This window comes from Impatiens glandulifera, chromosome 6 (genome assembly GCF_907164915.1).
Source record: "Impatiens glandulifera chromosome 6, dImpGla2.1, whole genome shotgun sequence".
In the NCBI taxonomy this organism is placed as follows: Eukaryota; Viridiplantae; Streptophyta; class Magnoliopsida; order Ericales; family Balsaminaceae; genus Impatiens; species Impatiens glandulifera.
Genome location: NC_061867.1, coordinates 12,571,772 through 12,590,005, shown reverse-complemented (window position 1 = coordinate 12,590,005; position 18,234 = coordinate 12,571,772). Strand labels below are relative to the sequence as shown.

The 18,234-nt window shown below is 29.9% G+C and overlaps 1 long non-coding RNA gene across 2 annotated transcripts; it reads left to right on the top strand.

Moving 5' to 3' along the window:
* The first annotated feature begins 8,947 nt into the window (after positions 1-8,947).
* On the top strand, positions 8,948-12,571 carry LOC124942873. 2 transcript variants are annotated; one of them, XR_007099761.1, is made up of 5 exons: positions 8,948-9,285; positions 10,166-10,801; positions 10,909-10,985; positions 11,076-11,360; positions 11,440-12,571. It is a non-coding gene; the product is annotated as an uncharacterized LOC124942873 (long non-coding RNA). The 2 variants fall into 2 exon arrangements; XR_007099762.1 differs by having other exon boundaries at positions 10,865-10,985.
* The last annotated feature ends 5,663 nt before the right edge of the window (positions 12,572-18,234 follow it).

The window sequence follows — 18,234 nt, the reverse complement described above, 5'->3', positions numbered from 1 at the left end:
ACTAATTTTTATAAATTTATATTTTATTTACTCAATAAATTTTTTTATATTTCTGCAACTTTGTTTGCAATTATATTTTAAAACATTTTCAACACATATTTGCAATATGTTTATTTAAATAATCTGCAATTAATTTTCCAATATTGAACGTCAAAATGTATTATTGAAAATACCGCAATATATTAACGTACCTTATTCATTACTTTATAATAATAATAATAATAATCACTTTTATAACTTTCTTATCATTAATTTAAAAACATGAATGGTAGAATTTTTGTATAATATATATATATATATATATATATATATATATATATATATATATATATATATTAAATTAGCATTGAATTTGCAAACCATTCTGCAACTTATTTGGCATTGTTTAAAAAAAATAATATTAATAATACAATTTAATTTCAAATTGTTCACTGTATACACACTAAAAAAATAAACATCAATTCATATGATCAATACATTTTAAAATAACATAATTCAATATAAATTTATAAAATACATCTGTAATTAAATTCATTCACTAATTAAGTTTCAAAAATATTAATAAAATATTCAAAATAAAGATATATTTAGAAGTTTCAACTGTGTGCACATTGGTCACCCAATCCAATGAAATTTTCCAAAAAATTCTTCATTTGTATATCTTCATTTCTGTAACACCTGCATATTTTCAACAAAAAAAACAATTAAATTTAATAACTATCTAAATAACAAATATGATTGTAAGGTATTTTTCTAACAAAATTAGTATCCCAAGCGCATCCCACTTCGTCTAGTGCATTCTCCAACAACATTTGATAACATTATATAAGCAAAATATTTGACAAAAAAATATAACTTAAACCACTTCAAAGTTTAAGTATTTAAAAACATGGCTATATCAAACTTTAAATAAAATTCTACAATAAAAATTAACAATGATAAATAAAACATGTTGAGAATATTATGGATCAAATATAAACTTACTAAATTACTATATTTTTTTTTTTTTTGTCATCTAGATATATTGACATTTTTAACTAATCTTTATAAAAAAAAATTAAAAATATGATACCTTGTAAAGATTGAAATCAAATTATAAATTTGAATATCAAACATATAAATCAAATTAAAATTGAAATCACTAATCTTCTTCCTAAACTTCCAGAGTTGTAAATTTAGGCTTATTCATTGCCCCGAGTTGTTCCATAATGGTAGAATAGCGTCGACTCATTAAGTTAATGAATTTAATTGTGTTTGAAGAACAATGTTTTCATTAAAAAGTTCAAAATCCAATAATTTAATTCTCATATTCTTTTTATATATTTCATCTTACATTTATCAACTTCTTATTATTCAAGAGTCTCATAAATTATCTAAGTTTCTTAGAATTATCTCTAGTAACGAGACTTTTAAGTCTCTTATTATTTAATGTATAGGTTTTGTTTCCTATATATAAGTTACAATTGTGTCCATATTTCATAAGTTCAATAAAAAGAATTCCATTCAGGTTTGTTTCTCTCTCTAAAATATTTATTCACTTTTCTAATAAGTTTCAGTTCGATCATCGAAGTTCTGATTGTGACTTCGTTACAATTATTTGTGAAGAGAATTTTTAGATATCTTCAAGGAAATAGAGATTTTGACTTGTTGTACAAAAGGGGAAAATATGTAGATTTAGTTGATTTTAAACGGGAGCCATATATTTTTGTCATCCAAGAAGCAACCTATAATGACTCTATCAAACACAGAACTAAAGTTTGTAGCTGTAACATCCTCTTCTTGTCATACTATAAGGTTAATAATTCCCTCTTCTATCCTAGTGGCAACCGGATGTGGATATTCTAGCCTCTTTGTGATCCTGAGTTCGAGTCCGCCAGACGACAAGTTCCGCCCGTTTTGTTAATTGGTTGAGTAGATTTGCGGGTTATGTGTTTAACCCGCGTAAATTAGTCGCACTCTAAAGGATAAGTGGATAATATCGTTCTAAAAAAAACTATATGGTTAATAAACATTCTTGAAGAATTAGAATTCAAATATATACAAGCTACTACAATATTTTGTGACAATATTTCAGCTATATTAAATATTCAAGGAATCATGTGTTACATGAAAAAAGCAAACACATATATATGTGAAATATCATTTTTTAAAGGAATACATCACCGATAATCTTATTGAGCTGAAGTACTAGAAATGAAGACCAGTTGACTGATATTCAAACTAAAGCTCTTAAGTTCAAAAACATTGATAAGCTGAGGAAGGCAATGGGAGTTCCCAAATATAAAACAAGTTGATAGGACAATATCAGCTTAAGGGGGTGAATGTTGATAAATGAGTACATGGGAATTGATTAAGTCTTTAACTGAAATTTAGGGATTCATTTATAAATTGATTTAATTATTAGTCACTATTGAAAATATAAAATAACACTAAAAAAACTGCAATACAAATTGCAATAAATATTTTCAACTTAAATGTATTTTTACAGAAATTAAAATCAGGAAAATATTTATTGCAAAATATATCACTAAAAATAGAAAAATATAATAAGTTTTCTAAATTTATAAAAAAATATTGTCGTAACAAATTTTGTAATAAAAAAACCAAACAATATTACTAATAATATCAGTAAAATATTCAGACTTAAATATTTGCAATTATTTTAGCAACCTAATTTATTTCCATTAATTATTGTAATAAACGTTATATAAATAATGTTATCGTTGTTGCAAAATAAATTATAAAATAACCATGCTAGTTTTGATAATAATATTTGTAATAAATATGGACTTAACTACAATATAAAATATTCCGCAACAAGTACTGCAATAAGATTACAAAGAAGTATTGCAAAGGAAATTGCAATTATATATAATAGTTTTCAAAATATGAATCAATATATTCGTAAGATATCAGCAATAACTATTACATTAAATTAAATAAAAAAATATTCACAACAAGCACTACAATGAGATTATAAAAAAGTATTGCAAACGAAATTACAATTATATATAATAGTTTTGAATATATCAATCCAAATATTCGTAAAATTTTAGCAATAATTATTACATTAAATTAACTTATTGTAATATAAATATTTTATTCGCAAATATACCTGCAATACTTATTTATTAACTTATCGTAAATAACATTGTAGTATTATATAACAGTTTTATTATTTATTTTCGTTTATGTATTCAAGGATCTTTTGAACAATATTTCCGAATAGTTTTCCATTAGTATCTTTTTATATTTTTGGTCTGGTTAACATATATTAATTATGGTTATTTTAATTATGATTATTTATGTTTATCAGGTTAAGGTTATGATTGTTTATATTTTTTGGTTAAATAAATTTGAAAAGTTTATGGTTATGATTATTTATAACATTTGTATTTTTGTTAGAAATATTCTACATATAAATATTGCGAATAATATTGCAGATTAATAAAATTTGCATAAATCAAAGTTCATAGCCACATTGCTTCAATATTTGCAATCCTAGTTCAATTGTTGTAATGTTTGCAATATCTATATAATTAATTGTTGCACAACCTATTACAGTTCTATTAAGTTTTATGTTAAATATTTTTCAACTCTCGAGTATGAAATCCTTAATTTGTGATTACAATAATTTTTACATTATTCTATCATCCTAGTTCAATTACTGTAATTTTTGCAATATCAAAATAATTCATTGTTGCACAACCTATTGCAGTTCTATTGGGATTTATGTTAAATATTTTTCAACTCTAGGGTGAAATCCTTAATTTGTGATTACAATAATTTTTGCATTATTCTATAATCCTAGTTTAATTGTTGTAATGTTTGCAATATCCTTTTGATTAGAATAATTTTTGCATTATTCTATCATCCTAGTTCAATTGCTGTAATTTTTGCAATATCAACATAAATCCCCTGTTTTTGAATACAATAGTGTTTGCATTATCCGATGTTTTTAATTAAATAGACATAACATTTGCAATACCCATAATATTTATTATTTCAATCTACCACCAACTACCCATGTACTTGTCTAGTTTTTTTCTTTAATTACTTTATCTTCAAAATTTTATCTATAATCTCATACACGTATGATGCATTTCTCTTTCTTCTATCCATAATCTTAGACGATCTTCATCCTTTGATCAACAATATCAAGTTCATAATACACCAAGGTAAATATTATTTTATACTTTCCATTACATATATGTAGATATTATTCTTATTTTCATCTACATCTCAATCTTTATAACATTTTTATGGGATCTTCATCCTTTGATTAACAATATGTAAGTCTTCAATAACTTTTGTATAAATTATCTCCATCCTTTGATCAATAATACAAAGTTCTTTCATATAGTTCATAATACACCAGGGTAAATTAATGTCATTTTATTCTTTATATTACATATAAGTAGACTTTATTCTTATTTTCATATACATCTCAATCTTTTATAAAATTTTAATGGGGTCTTCATACTTTGATGAACAATATGTAAGTCTTCAATAACTTTTGTATATATGACAACATGTATATATATTGCAGATTAGATCTATAAATATAAAATGAGGTTTGATCGGATATGAATGTACAATAAAAAACCTGAATGCATGAAAGATTATTTGAAAGGTTTGGATGAGTTCATTTCATTTGCCATAACTCAACTAGGTTATATGGATGGTGAAAAAATAAGGTATCCTTGTCGAAAATGTCGTATTCAAAAGTTCATTACGTCTGATATGTGTCATCAACATTTGATGAGGCATGGATTCATGGATAACTATTACACATGGGATGTTAATGGGGAACCTCTTCAAAACTCACAAGTATACAACTATCAACGTACACGACCTTCACTCGGTAACAATGAAAGATTAAATACTTATGAGTTAATGATATATGACATGACATCAAGTTCCTAACTAAATGTGGAAGATGAAGGTACTACCAATTTCACTACACCACATATTTTATCTGAAAGCTTCTGGAAAGCATTCAATGCAGCACATTAACCCATATAACATGGTCATGAAAGTGAGAGTAAACTATTAGCAATAGTAAAACAACTTAATATGAAATCCGAGAACAATTTGTCTGATTGTGCTGTAAATCAAAATCTGGACTACATTAGATCATTGTTACCCAAAAATAATTATATGCCAGATAGTTTTTATAGCATAAAGAAATTGGTTGAAGATTTGGGTTTTCGCGTGATTAGAATCGATGTATGTAGAGATAATTGCATGCTTTATTGGGGTGAAGATATTGATAAACAATCATGTAGGTTTTGTAATCTTTCCCGATATAAAGAAGACGTTGTTAAACTGAAGCCCCATAAACAACTTTTTTACTTACCTCTTGCTCCCAGATTGCAAAGGTTATACGCATCAAATGTTACAGCCGCTCACATGACATGGCATGGTCGTCATGTTAACAAACCTGGGATGATGTGTCATCCTTCTGATGGAGAGGCTTAGAAGTGGTTTGATCATCATTATCCAATATTTGCACTTGAGCATCGAAATGTTCGACTCGGCCTTTGTTCTAATGGATTTTCTCCTTTCGGCCAGTTTGGAAAAGCATATTCATGCTGGCCAGTAATTCTAAAACCTTATAATCTTCCACTAGGCATGTGTATGAAGTCACCGTATATGTTCATTTCACTAATTGTTCCCGGGACAAAAAGTCCACAAAGAAATATTGACATTTTTCTTCAACCATTGATAGAGGAGTTACAAATGTTGTGGAATGTCGATGTTCCTACCTATGATGTCTCCCGGGGTGAAACATTTAATATGAAAGCAATGTTGTTGTGGACTATTAGTGATTTTCCTACTTATGGAATGTTGTCAGGCTGAAATACTCATGGAATTGATGGTTGTCCAATATGTATGAAAATTTTAAAATCTTTTCGATTAAAATATGGGCGAAAGGCTTGTTATTATGATTGTCATAGACAATTTTTGTCGTCGGAGCATCCTTATAGAAATGACACACAACATTTTACAAAAGATCACGTGGAAACAACTCTTCACCCCCTATAAAAGATGGCAATGAAATATGGTCGGAAATTTCACATTACAAGCTTGAAAGTGAAACTCCCCATGATTATCCTCATGGATTTAGTGATTATCACAAGTGAACTAAGAGAAGTATATTCTGGGAGCTTCTGTATTGGAAAAAAGTTCTCATTCGACATAACTTGGATTTTATGCATATTGAAAAAATGTGTTTGAAAATATTATAAACACGGTTATGAATGTGAAAGGTAAGACGAAGGACAATATTAACGCGATGAATGATATGTTTGTTGTGTGTAATCGTCCAGAGCTACATCTTGATCCTAATACAATGTCTCATAAGCCTAAAAATGCTTCTTATACCTTGACGAAGGCAGAAAATATCATAATTTGCAAATGGCTCAAGACTTTGAAATTCCTAGATGGTTATGCATCCAATTTGTCAAGATGTGTTGACACAACTGAATCTAGGTTGATTGGATTCAAAAGTCATGATTGTCATGTTTTTTTGGAAAGGTTATTGCCAATTGCATTCAAACGATTATTACTTCTATTTGTTTGGGGAGTTTTGACTGATTAAAGTAATTTCATGCATGACCTTAATTGTTCAAGTTTGAGCTTAGACAAAGTGAATAACTTACAATCTCAAATTCCTATTATTTTATGCAACTTGGAGAAGATTTCCACGCCCTCCTGTTTTGATTCAATAGGAGGTCTTGTACAATACAGATGGATGTATCCTTCGAGAGATATGTACGTAATTATTTTGTATTATGTGTACCCTTTTTGTATTTAGGTTTTTGAAGAGTGTGAAGAATAAGGTGAAAAATAAAGCTAGGATTGAAGCATCCATATGCAATGCCTATATTCTTGAAGAAATATCAACGTTTGCTTCATATTATTTTGAATCGAATGTAAATTGCAAACAAAGACAACCTCCGAGGAACACCGAAGGGTCAGTGAACATAAATGAACAACCAATTTCCATTTTCAATTACTTAGGACGTGGAAGTGGTGGTTCAAAGAGATTTCTAACTAGCAAAGAAACATTAGTGGCTCACACGTATGTCCTACTAAATTGTCCGGAGGTGGATTCATATTATAGGTAATCAACCAACATGAATATGGTAACTTATTTAACAATTGTTAACTTTTTGCGCCATGAATTTCGGAGTCGATCTTGAAGAAATAGATTGTCAATTCTCATCATGGTTTCGGTCAAAGGTGATAATCTAAAAATTTAGATTAATAAATTTACATATATCTAAAGATTATTATAATTCCATTTTAAGGTTTTACAAGATCAAAGGGAGGTTATTGATAAAGAACTATCTTATTTCATATCATTTGGTCCCAAGACTCCAACAACTAGATATTCAACATACTTCATTAATGGCTATGTGTGGAGGGCTGGTGATTACAGATCTAATAAATCAACCATGAATAGTGATATTTGCGTTCATGCAAATGATTCTGATTATTATGGGCTTTTGGAGGAGATTATTGAATTAGAATATCTTGGTCCATGCTTACGTGTGGTTCTATTCAAATGTTTATGGTTTAATCCTATTAGAGGTACTAGAGTTAATGACACATATAGACTGATTGAGGTGAACATGAATCATAAATATACTAAATATGATCCATTTTTTCTTGCTCAACAAGTTATACAAGTGTACTATTCGAACTATCCAACCCCAACGAATGATCGTAATTCATCATGGATGGACGTTTGTAAAACAAAAGCAAGAGCAAAGATAGATGACATATGGATAAATGAAGTGGTGTATCAAAATGAGTATCCTACCATAGAATTGTATATTCCCATGAATATTCCATTGTATGATGTCAACGATTTGAGTGATCCAAATATTTTAAATGGTGAGTTAGATGGATTAGAGGAAACTAGATTACATGGAAGTGGTGCAAAGGGAAGTGAAGATCGAAAAAATGATTTGGATATAAGTACAAATGGAGAAGTTGAAGCTATAGGAGACGAAGAACAATTAGGAGATGACATATTTTAATGTTGTTGTTTGAAAACTAATATTGATGTACTTGCATACTTATAATGTTGTTGTTTCAAAAATAATGTTGATGTACTTGCATATTTTAATGTTGTTGTTTAGCATAATATGTATGGTATATTGAATATTTGTTGGATTATTTGAATGTATGCTGGATTATTTGAATATCATTGGATCTGCAATATTTAGTGCAATATAGCGGTCATTCTTGTTTAATGCGTAAATCGTTGTAGCACAAATTTGTTTAAATCTACCCGAGAGCAAAAAAATTAATTACTGAAAATACCATTGGATTTGCAATATTCAGTGCAATATATTTTCAGTTAGTACATTGCGAAGATTATTGCAATATATAGGTTATTCTTGTTTAATGCGTAAATCGTTGCAGCGCAAATTTGCTTAAATCTACCCGAGAGCAAAAAAATTAATTACTAAAAATACCATTGGATCTGCAATATTCAATGCAATATCTTTTCAGTTGGTACATTGCGAAGATTATTGCAATATAGTGGTTATTTTTGTTTAATGCGTAAATCGTTGCAGCGCAAATTTGCTTAAATCTACCCGAGAGCAAAAAAATTAATTACTAAAAATACCATTGGATCTGCAATATTCGGTGCAATATCTTTTCAGTTAGTACATTGCGAAGATTATTGCAATATAGTGGTTATTCTTGTTAAATGCGTAAATCGTTGCAGCGCAAATTTGCTTAAATCTACCCGAGAGCAAAAAAATTAATTACTAAAAATGTCATTGGATCTATAATATTTAGTGCATTATCTTTTCAATTAATATATTGCATAAATAGTTGCATATCTTTCAGTCCAAAAGTATATTGCACTGTTAATATTTATTGCATAAATAGTTGCGGTTTAATTAACTTGTAAAAATTTTATGTTCTCGCGTGAAATTCATTTTGCACCAAAAACCAAAGAAAATAACTGGGGAACCAAAAAGCCATTCATTTCCCCCAAATATTTTCTCTCTCCCCTTTCTTCTTAACCCTTACGAATCTTCCTAATCCATTTTCAGCTCTGTTTTCAGTTCGATTTTTCTTCATCGTCTACAAAATCACGGAAGGATACATCTGAAATCGCAGACGATGAGGTGAATGTTTCCGCCATTGAAGTTATGAAAACCTAGTCAAACGCCGCAAAGCTTGACTGATACTTCACAGTGACGGTGAAGCATGACTCAGTTTAGTTCCGATTGAAGTTCCTCGCCTTCGTTCTAGGTATAAACAGTCAAATAATCTTCTTTAGAACAAATTGTCGTTTTCCTGAATCATCTTCTTTAGAATAGATTGCCTGAATCATTTACCTTAATTATCTTCTTTAGAACAGATTGCTTGAATCATTTGTCGTTCTAAGTATAAACACGACACAGTTCAATAGATTTTCTTTAGAACATATTTTTATTTGCCTGAATAATCTTCTTAATCACGTTTAAAGCTTTTATTTGTTCACATCTGACCATTGAGTATTAGTTTAGTTTAGCGTTTGACTTATTTAAGTTTGTTCACATCAGACCATTGAAAATTTTTAGCAAAATCAATTGACGTCATGATGTAGCTCTCATCCAAGTCCTTTTAATTTATATAATCAAGTTAATCATGAAAATAAAATAATTAAAAACAATAAATAAATAAGTGTAATTAAGGTACATACGTATGAACAAAAATGAATGTGGTGTTTGTCCTACTCAGTCATCTTATAACAATTGAAATGAATTAATTTATCATTGGTCGAGGCTGGATAGATGAGCCTTTATTTGTTTTAAGGTGAAAAAGTCTATTAACATTCATCACAACAGTCATCTATATGTCTGTCTATATGCCTGTCTATTAACATAACAGTCATCATCATCTATATATCTGTCTATGCTTAATTCAATTGAGTGGTTTATATAATTTATCATCAACTATCAGTTGTAGGTACTATCAAGTGTACGTAGGTGTAATGCTTACAGGCTTAGTTCATTGGATTCTACTAAAATCTTGTCCAATATAGATAAATAAATAACATACTTTCATATAAAAGAGATGCTTTCAAATATTATCTCAAGATATTAAATCATACTTGGTGTTAATTTTATAATTCATATTTGTTTAACAGATTATCAACCAAAATGGGTAGACAGGCTAAAAGCGATAATGAAAATACTGAATCAGACCCGGTATGATTTTGTTATTTGTTACTTGGTTAATATAGTTATTTTTGTTGGTTTTATTCTACAATTTGTTATTGGTTTAAGGCTGAAGAAATGTATGAAATTGCGGATAGATAGGTAAAAGTGGCTATAAAGAAGAAAGCCCCAATAGCAAAACGTTCCAAAATGGTAATATTTCTAAAACAACATACACAACCACCTAGACAACCCCAAGCCACAAAACCATCACCGGCCACAAAACCACCACCGGCCACAAAACCACCACCGACCACAAAACCCTCAACATCTAAAAGCAAAAGAAATCTATCAAAGAAAATGCCTAGTCCATCCAAAGAAGCTTCAACATCATTTCAACATGGTTTGGAATTTGTCTCTTCTGAAGTTGTCCAAGTTGAAGCTAACGCAACAGAATTGGTAAATACACGTTCTCTTATCCTAGAAAATATCGAATCAACTCCACACCAATCTAATATAGAAAGGGAAGAAGAAGAAGATGATGATGATGGTGATTCAATGGAAGAAGGAGACTTACAACATCTTAGCCAGTCAACAAAGACATACCTTGAAATAGTTTGAGAGAAGTAAGTTGATAAATTCAAGTTATATATATAGGACTTTATTTTTAAATGTTTGTGTGGTTGTAGATTTTACCCGGATATCCTAAAAAACATACATCGAATCATCACAGGCTATTGGAGGGGGTCATACGTGAACTGGAATCAAGTTCCAGAATACATTAAGATCATGTGGTGGGAACAATTTACAGTAAGTTTATTTGTATTTACTATAATTAATTTTCAGTAGCAAGTATTTGTTCTTGTACAACTTTGTTTAAATTTCTATGTCTATTTGTAGGAGTCATTTGAGTGGGATCCTACTAAAGAGGAGGATGTGAATAAACTATTCAAAAAGAAGGCTAGTTCAAATATCATAAATTTTATGACTAGGGCCAAAAAATCTTTGAAGAAGCCCTCACACATTACTTTAGAAGATTGGACTGAGATGAGGAAAAAATTTGTTGAACCTAAGTATTCGCAGAAGTGCACGAAGATACAAAGAAATTGAAGGAAATACACAGAGGACGGTGGTGCAACATATTGTGGAGGTTCTATCCCGGCTATTGAGCACCAAAGAAGATTGGTAAGTCATTTATTTATTTTAGTTGTGTTTAGTTTGTGAAATTAAGATTACTAACACCAGAATTTATATTTTACAATAGACCGAAGAACATGGAAGGCCCGCAACCATTTATGAGATAGTTGAAAAGACATTTAAAAAGAAAGATGGTACATAGAGTGGAAAAAGGGCAGTAGAAGTTATGGTATGTCTTATAAACTTCAACTACCTAATTTGTATGTCAATTTAAAATGTTGAGATTAATTTATATACATATCTGACCATATATTTTTTTTATGTAAAATTCTTTCACTCAACTCAATAAAACTCAAGAATTTATGGATATGAATGAGAAAAAATCGGAAATGAAACTATGGATGGAGGCAGCGGGGGAATTCAAGAGTGGGCGTGTATTTGGAATATGATACATGGGTAGGAAACAAGTATTTCAGAATGGTCAGTTTAGTACACAACTAAGTTTGGAAGTAAATACCCTCAAAGAAACGGTAAGTGCTTTGCAAATGCAAATTCAGAGAAAGATAAAAAGAATGCAATTCATAAAGAAGAATATACACAACAACAAGAGAGAATTAAATTGTTAGAATCCAGTCAAGTTGAATTGATTCAGGACAAAGTTCATATTCAAAATGAAGTAAAGTCTTTAAATGAAAAAATAGATGAATTCATTAGATTATGGAAAGCATCGGGTCAACAAACGAGCCAAAACATTACAAATTCGGAGGGATTATAAAGAAGGTTAGTGATTTCAATCTTGTATTTAGTTTATAAGCTTCATTTATAAATGCAAGGTAAATGCTATTGAGTGGAGTTATAATCTGAATGTATGAAGTATGTTGTATTATTAGTTTGATCATTTATGCTAATAGGTAGTTATAATTAGATAAATAAATAGATAGTTGAGAAAAATAATATAGACATTTAGTCAAATCATGTTTAATCCTGAATATTTTGAACATGTTTATTTGTAAAATACCTAGGCTTTGAAGTTGTTTATTTTGTATAATATAAAAAAATTGGATTCTTGTCTAATGCTATGGGAGAATGCACCATGTGTGGGATTGGTCTTTGGGTTCAAATGTTGTAAGAAAATCATTATATTTGATATATTCAATAAATGAAGTAGATACAAAATCTAGTTAGTTAATTATTTTGTTAAATGTACACAGGTTTGTCTATTGGAAATATATTTGGCAATGAATGGGGTGACCAATGGATAAGGTCCAACATAATGGAAGTATAATTGGCATGGGATATTTTGTACTAATTAGATTATGTTGGACCCTATCCATTGGTCACCCCATTCATTGCCAAATATACTTCCAATAGACAAACTTGTGTACATTTAACAAAATAATTAACTAATTAGATTTTGTATCTAATTCATTTATTGAATATATCAAATATAATGATTTTCTTACAACATTTGAAGCCAAAGACTAATCCCACTCATGGTGCATTCTCCAATAGCATTAGACAAGAATCCAATTTTTTTATATTATACAAACTAAACAACTTCAAAGCCTAGATATTTTATAAATAAAATGTTCAAAATATTCAGGATTAAACATGATTTGACTAAATGTCTATATTATTTTTCTCAACTATCTATTTATTTATCTAATTATAACCACCTATTAGCATAAATGATCAAACTAATAATACAACATACTTCATACATTCAGATTATAACTCCACTCAATAGCATTTACCTTGTATTTATAAATGAAGCATATAAACTAAATACAAGAATGAAATCACTAACCTTATTTATAAACCCTCCGGAGTTGTAATGTTTTGGCTTGTTTGTTGACCCGATGCTTTCCATAATTTAATGAATTCATCCATTTTTTCATTTAAAGACTTTACTTCATTTTGAAGACGAACTTTGTCTTGAACCAATTCAACTTGACTGGATTCTAACAGTTTAATTATCTCTTGTTGTTGTGTATATTCTTCTTTATGAATTGTATTCTCTTTATCTTTCTTTGAATTTTGCATTTGCAAAGTACTTACCGTTTATTTGAGGGTATTTACCTCCAAACATAGTTGTGCACTGAACTGGCCTTTCTAAAATACTTGTTTCCTACCCATGTATCCTATTCCAAATACACGGCCACTCTTGGATTTCCCCACTGCCTCCATTCAGCTCCATATCTGATTGTTTCTCATTCATATCCACAGATTCCTGAGTTTGATTGAGTTGAGTGAAAGAATTCTACATAAAAAAAATATGGTGAGATGTGTAGATAAATTAATCTCAACATTTAAAATTGACATACAAATTAGGTAGTTGAAGTTTATAAGACATACCACAACATCTACTACCCTTTTCCCACTCTATGTTTCATCTTTCTTTTTAAATGTCTTTTCAAATGTCACATAAATGGTTGCGGGCCTTCCAAGTTCCTCAGTCTATTTTAAAATATAAATTCTGGTGTTAGTAATATTAGTTTCAACAAACTAAACACAACTAAAATAAATAAATGAATTACCAATCTTCTTTGGTTCTCAATAACCGTGATAGAACCACCACAATATGTTGCACCACCGTCCTCTGTGTATTTCCTGCAATTTTCTTGTATCTTCGTGCACTTCTATGAATACTTAGGTTCAACAAAGTTTTCCTCATCTCATTCCAATTTTCTAAAATAATGTGTGAGGGCTTCTTCAAAGAATTTTTGGCCCTAGTCATAAAATTTTTTATCTTTTCACTAGCCTTCTTTTTCAATAGTTTATTCACATCCCCCTCTATAGTAGGATCCCACTCAAATGACTCCTACCAACACACATAGAAATTTAAACAAAGTTTTACAAGGTATAGACATAGACATCCCCTCTTTAGTAGGATTCCACTCAAATGACTAAAAATTAATTATAGTAAATACAATTAAACTTACTGTCAATTGTTCCCACCACATGACCTTAATGTCTTCTGGAACTTGATTCCAGTTCACGTATGGCCCCTTCAATAGCTTTTGATGATTCGATGTATGTTTTTCAGGATATCCGAGTAAAATCTGCAACCACGCAAATATTTAGAAATAAAGTCCAGTATATATAACTTGAATTTATCAACTTACTTCTCTCCAATTATTTTAAGGTATTTCTTTGTTGACTAGCTATGATTTTGTAAGTCTCCTTCTTCCATTGAATTGCCATCATTATCTTCTTCTTCCCTTTCTATATTAGATTGGTGTTGAGTTGATTCGGTATTTTCCAAGATAAGGGAACGTGTATTGACCAATTCTGTTGTGTTAGCATCAACCTGGACAGCTTCAGAAGAGACAAATTCCAAACCATGTTGAAATGATGTTGAAGCTTCTTTGGATGGACTAGGCCTTTTCTTTGGTAGATTTCTTTTACTTTGAGTTGTTGAGGGTATTGTTGCCGGTGGTGATTTTTTGGCCGGTGATGGTTTTGTGGCTTGGGGTTGTCTGGGTGGTTGTCTAGATAGTTGTGTATGTTGTTTTGGAGATATTACCATTTTGGAACGTTTTGCTATTGGGGCTTTTTTCTTTGCAGCCACTTTTGCCTTTCTATCCGCAATTTCATACATTTTTCAGCCTTAAACCAATAACAAATTGTAGAATAAAACTAGCACAAATAACTATACTAAACAAGTAACAAATAACAAAATCATACCGGGTCTGATTTAGTATTTTCATTATCGCTTAAATCTTGTCGTCTTTTAGCCTGTCTACCCATTTTGGTTGATAATCTGTTCAACAAATATGAATTATAAAATCAACACCAAGTATATTCTAAAGCATCAAAACTTTAAAACTATAAACAGAACATAGTAATGGAAACATACAATTAAGGAAGTCAAGTAATTAAGGAAAAAGGCAAGTAATTAAGGAAAAAGGCAAGTAATTAAGGAAAAAGCAAGTAATTAAGGAAAAATATACTTAAACACATGGTAATAAATAGTTACTCAATTTAATATCTTGAGATAATATTTGAAAACATCTTTTTATATGCATACCGAGGAAAAAGGCAAGTAATTAAGGAAAAAGCAAGTAATTAAGTAAAAATATACTTAAACACATGGTAATAAATAATTACTCAATTTAATATATTGAGATAATATTTGAAACATCTTTTTATATGAAAGTATGCTATTTATTTATATATATTGGACAAGATTTTAGTGAGAATCCAATGAACTAAGCCTGTAAGCATTACACATATGTACACCTGATAGTACCTACAACTGATAGTTGATGATCAATTATATAAACTACTCAATTGAATTAAGCACAGACAGACATGCATATAGATGATGATGATTGTTGTGATAATAGACAGACATATAGATGACTATTGTGATGACAGTTAATAGACTTTTTCACCATAAAACAAATAAAGGCTCATCTATCCAGTCTCAACCAGATATTGCTAAAAATTAATAGACTTGGATGAGAGCTGCATATTGACATCAATAGATTTGCTAAAAAAATTCAATGGTCAGATGTGAACAAAACTTGAATAAGTCAATCGTTCAACTAAACTAATACTCAATGGTTAGTTGTGAACAAATAAAAGTTTTAAACGTGATTAAGAAGATGATTCAGGCAAATGAAAATATGTTCTAAAGAAAATATACTGAACTGAGTCGTGTTTATACCTAGAACGACAAATTATTAAGGCAATATGTTCTAAAGAAGATGATTCAGGCAAATGATTCAGGCAATCTGTTTTAAAGAAGACAATTCAGGCAATCTGTTCTAAAGAAGATGATTCAGGCAAATGAAAATATGTTCTAAAGAAAATCTACTGAACTGAGTCGTGTTTATACCTAGAACGGCAAATGATTCAAGCAATTTGTTCTAAAGAATATTATTTGAATGTTTATACCTAGAACGGTGGCGAGGAACTTCAATCGGAACCGAACTGAGTCGTGCTTAACCATCGCTGTGAAGTATCAGTCAAGCTTTGCGGCGTTTGAATAGGGCTTCGTAACTTCAATGGCGGAAACATTCACCTCATCGTCTGCGATTTCAAATGTATCTTTCCTTGATTTTGTAGACGATGAAGAAAAAACAATCTGAAAACAGAGCTAAAATGGTGGACGGCAGAAGGCTTAGGAAAATTCGTAGGGTTTAAGAAAAAGGGGAGAGAGAAAATATTTGGGGGAAATGAATGACTTTTCGGTTCCCCGGTTCTTTTCTTTGGTTTTTGGCGCAAAATGAATTTCACGCGGGCACATGAAATTTTTACAAGTTAATTAAACTACAACTATTTATGCAATAAATATTAACGGTGAAATATAATTTTGGACTAAAGGATATGCAACTATTTATGCAATATATTAATTGAAAATATATTGTAATGAATATTGTAGATCCAATGGTATTTTTGGTAATTAAATTTTTTGCTCTCGGGTAGATTTAAGCAAATTTGTGATGCAATGATTTACGCATTAAACAAGAATGACTGCTATATTGCAATAATCTTCGCAATATACTAACTAAAAAGATATTGCATTGAATATTGCAGATCCAATGGTATTTTTAGTAATTAATTTTTTTGCTCTCAGGTAGATTTAAGCAAATGTGTGCTGCAACAATTTACGCATTAAACAAGAATGACCGTTATATTGCAATAATCTTTGCAATTTACTAACTGAAAAGATATTGCACTAAATATTGCAAATCCAATGGCATTTTCAGTAATTATTTTTTTTGCTCTCGGGTAGATTTACGCATTTAACAAAAATATTCAAATAATCCGGCATACATTCAAATAATCCATCATACATTCAAATAATCTAGCATATATTCAATATACCATACATATTATGCTAAACAACAACATTAAAATATGCAAGTACATAAGCATTAGTTTTCAAACAACAACAATAAAATATGCAAGTACATCAGCATTAGTTTTACAACAACAACATTAAAATATACAAGTACATCAGCATTAGTTTTCAAACAACAACATTAAAATATGTCATCTCCTATATCTTCAACTTCTCCATTTGTACTTATATCCGAATCACTTTCTCGATCTTCACTTCCCTTTGCACCACTTCCATGTAATCCAGTTTCCTCTAATCCATCTAACTCACCACTTAAAACATTTGGATCACTCAAATCGTTGACATCATACAAAGGAATATTTAGGGGAATATACAATTCTATGGTAGGATACTCATTTTGATACACCACTTTATTTGTCCATATGTCCTCTATCTTTTCTCTTGCTTTTATTTTACAAACGGCCATCCATGATGAATTACGATCATTCATTGGGGTTGGATAGTTCGAATAGTACACTTATATAGCTTGTTGAGCAAGAACAAATGGATCGTATTTAGTATATGTACGATTCATGTTCACCTCAATCAGTCTATATGTGTCATTAACTCTAGTACCTCTAATAAGATCAAACCATAAACATTTGAATAGAACTACATGGAAGCATGGGCCAGGATATTCTAATTCAATAATCTCCTCCAAAAGCCCGTAATAATCAGAATCATTTGCATGAACGCAAATACCACTATTCATGGTTGATTTATTAGATCCGTAATCACTAGCCCTCCACACATAGCCATTAATGAAGTATGTTGAATATCTAGTTGTTGGAGTCTTGGGACCAAATGATATGAAATAAGATAGTTCTTTATCAATAACCCCTTCACACATAGCCTGCATGATTGTTTATCAATATCTTCACTCCAATAAAGCATACAATTATCACTACATACATCGATTCTTATCACGGGCAAACCCAAATCTTCAACCAATTTCTTCATGCTATAAAAACTATATAGCATACAATTATTTTTGAGTAACAATGATCTAATGTAGTCCAAATTTTGATTTACAACACGATCAGACAAATTATTCTCAGATTTCATATTAAG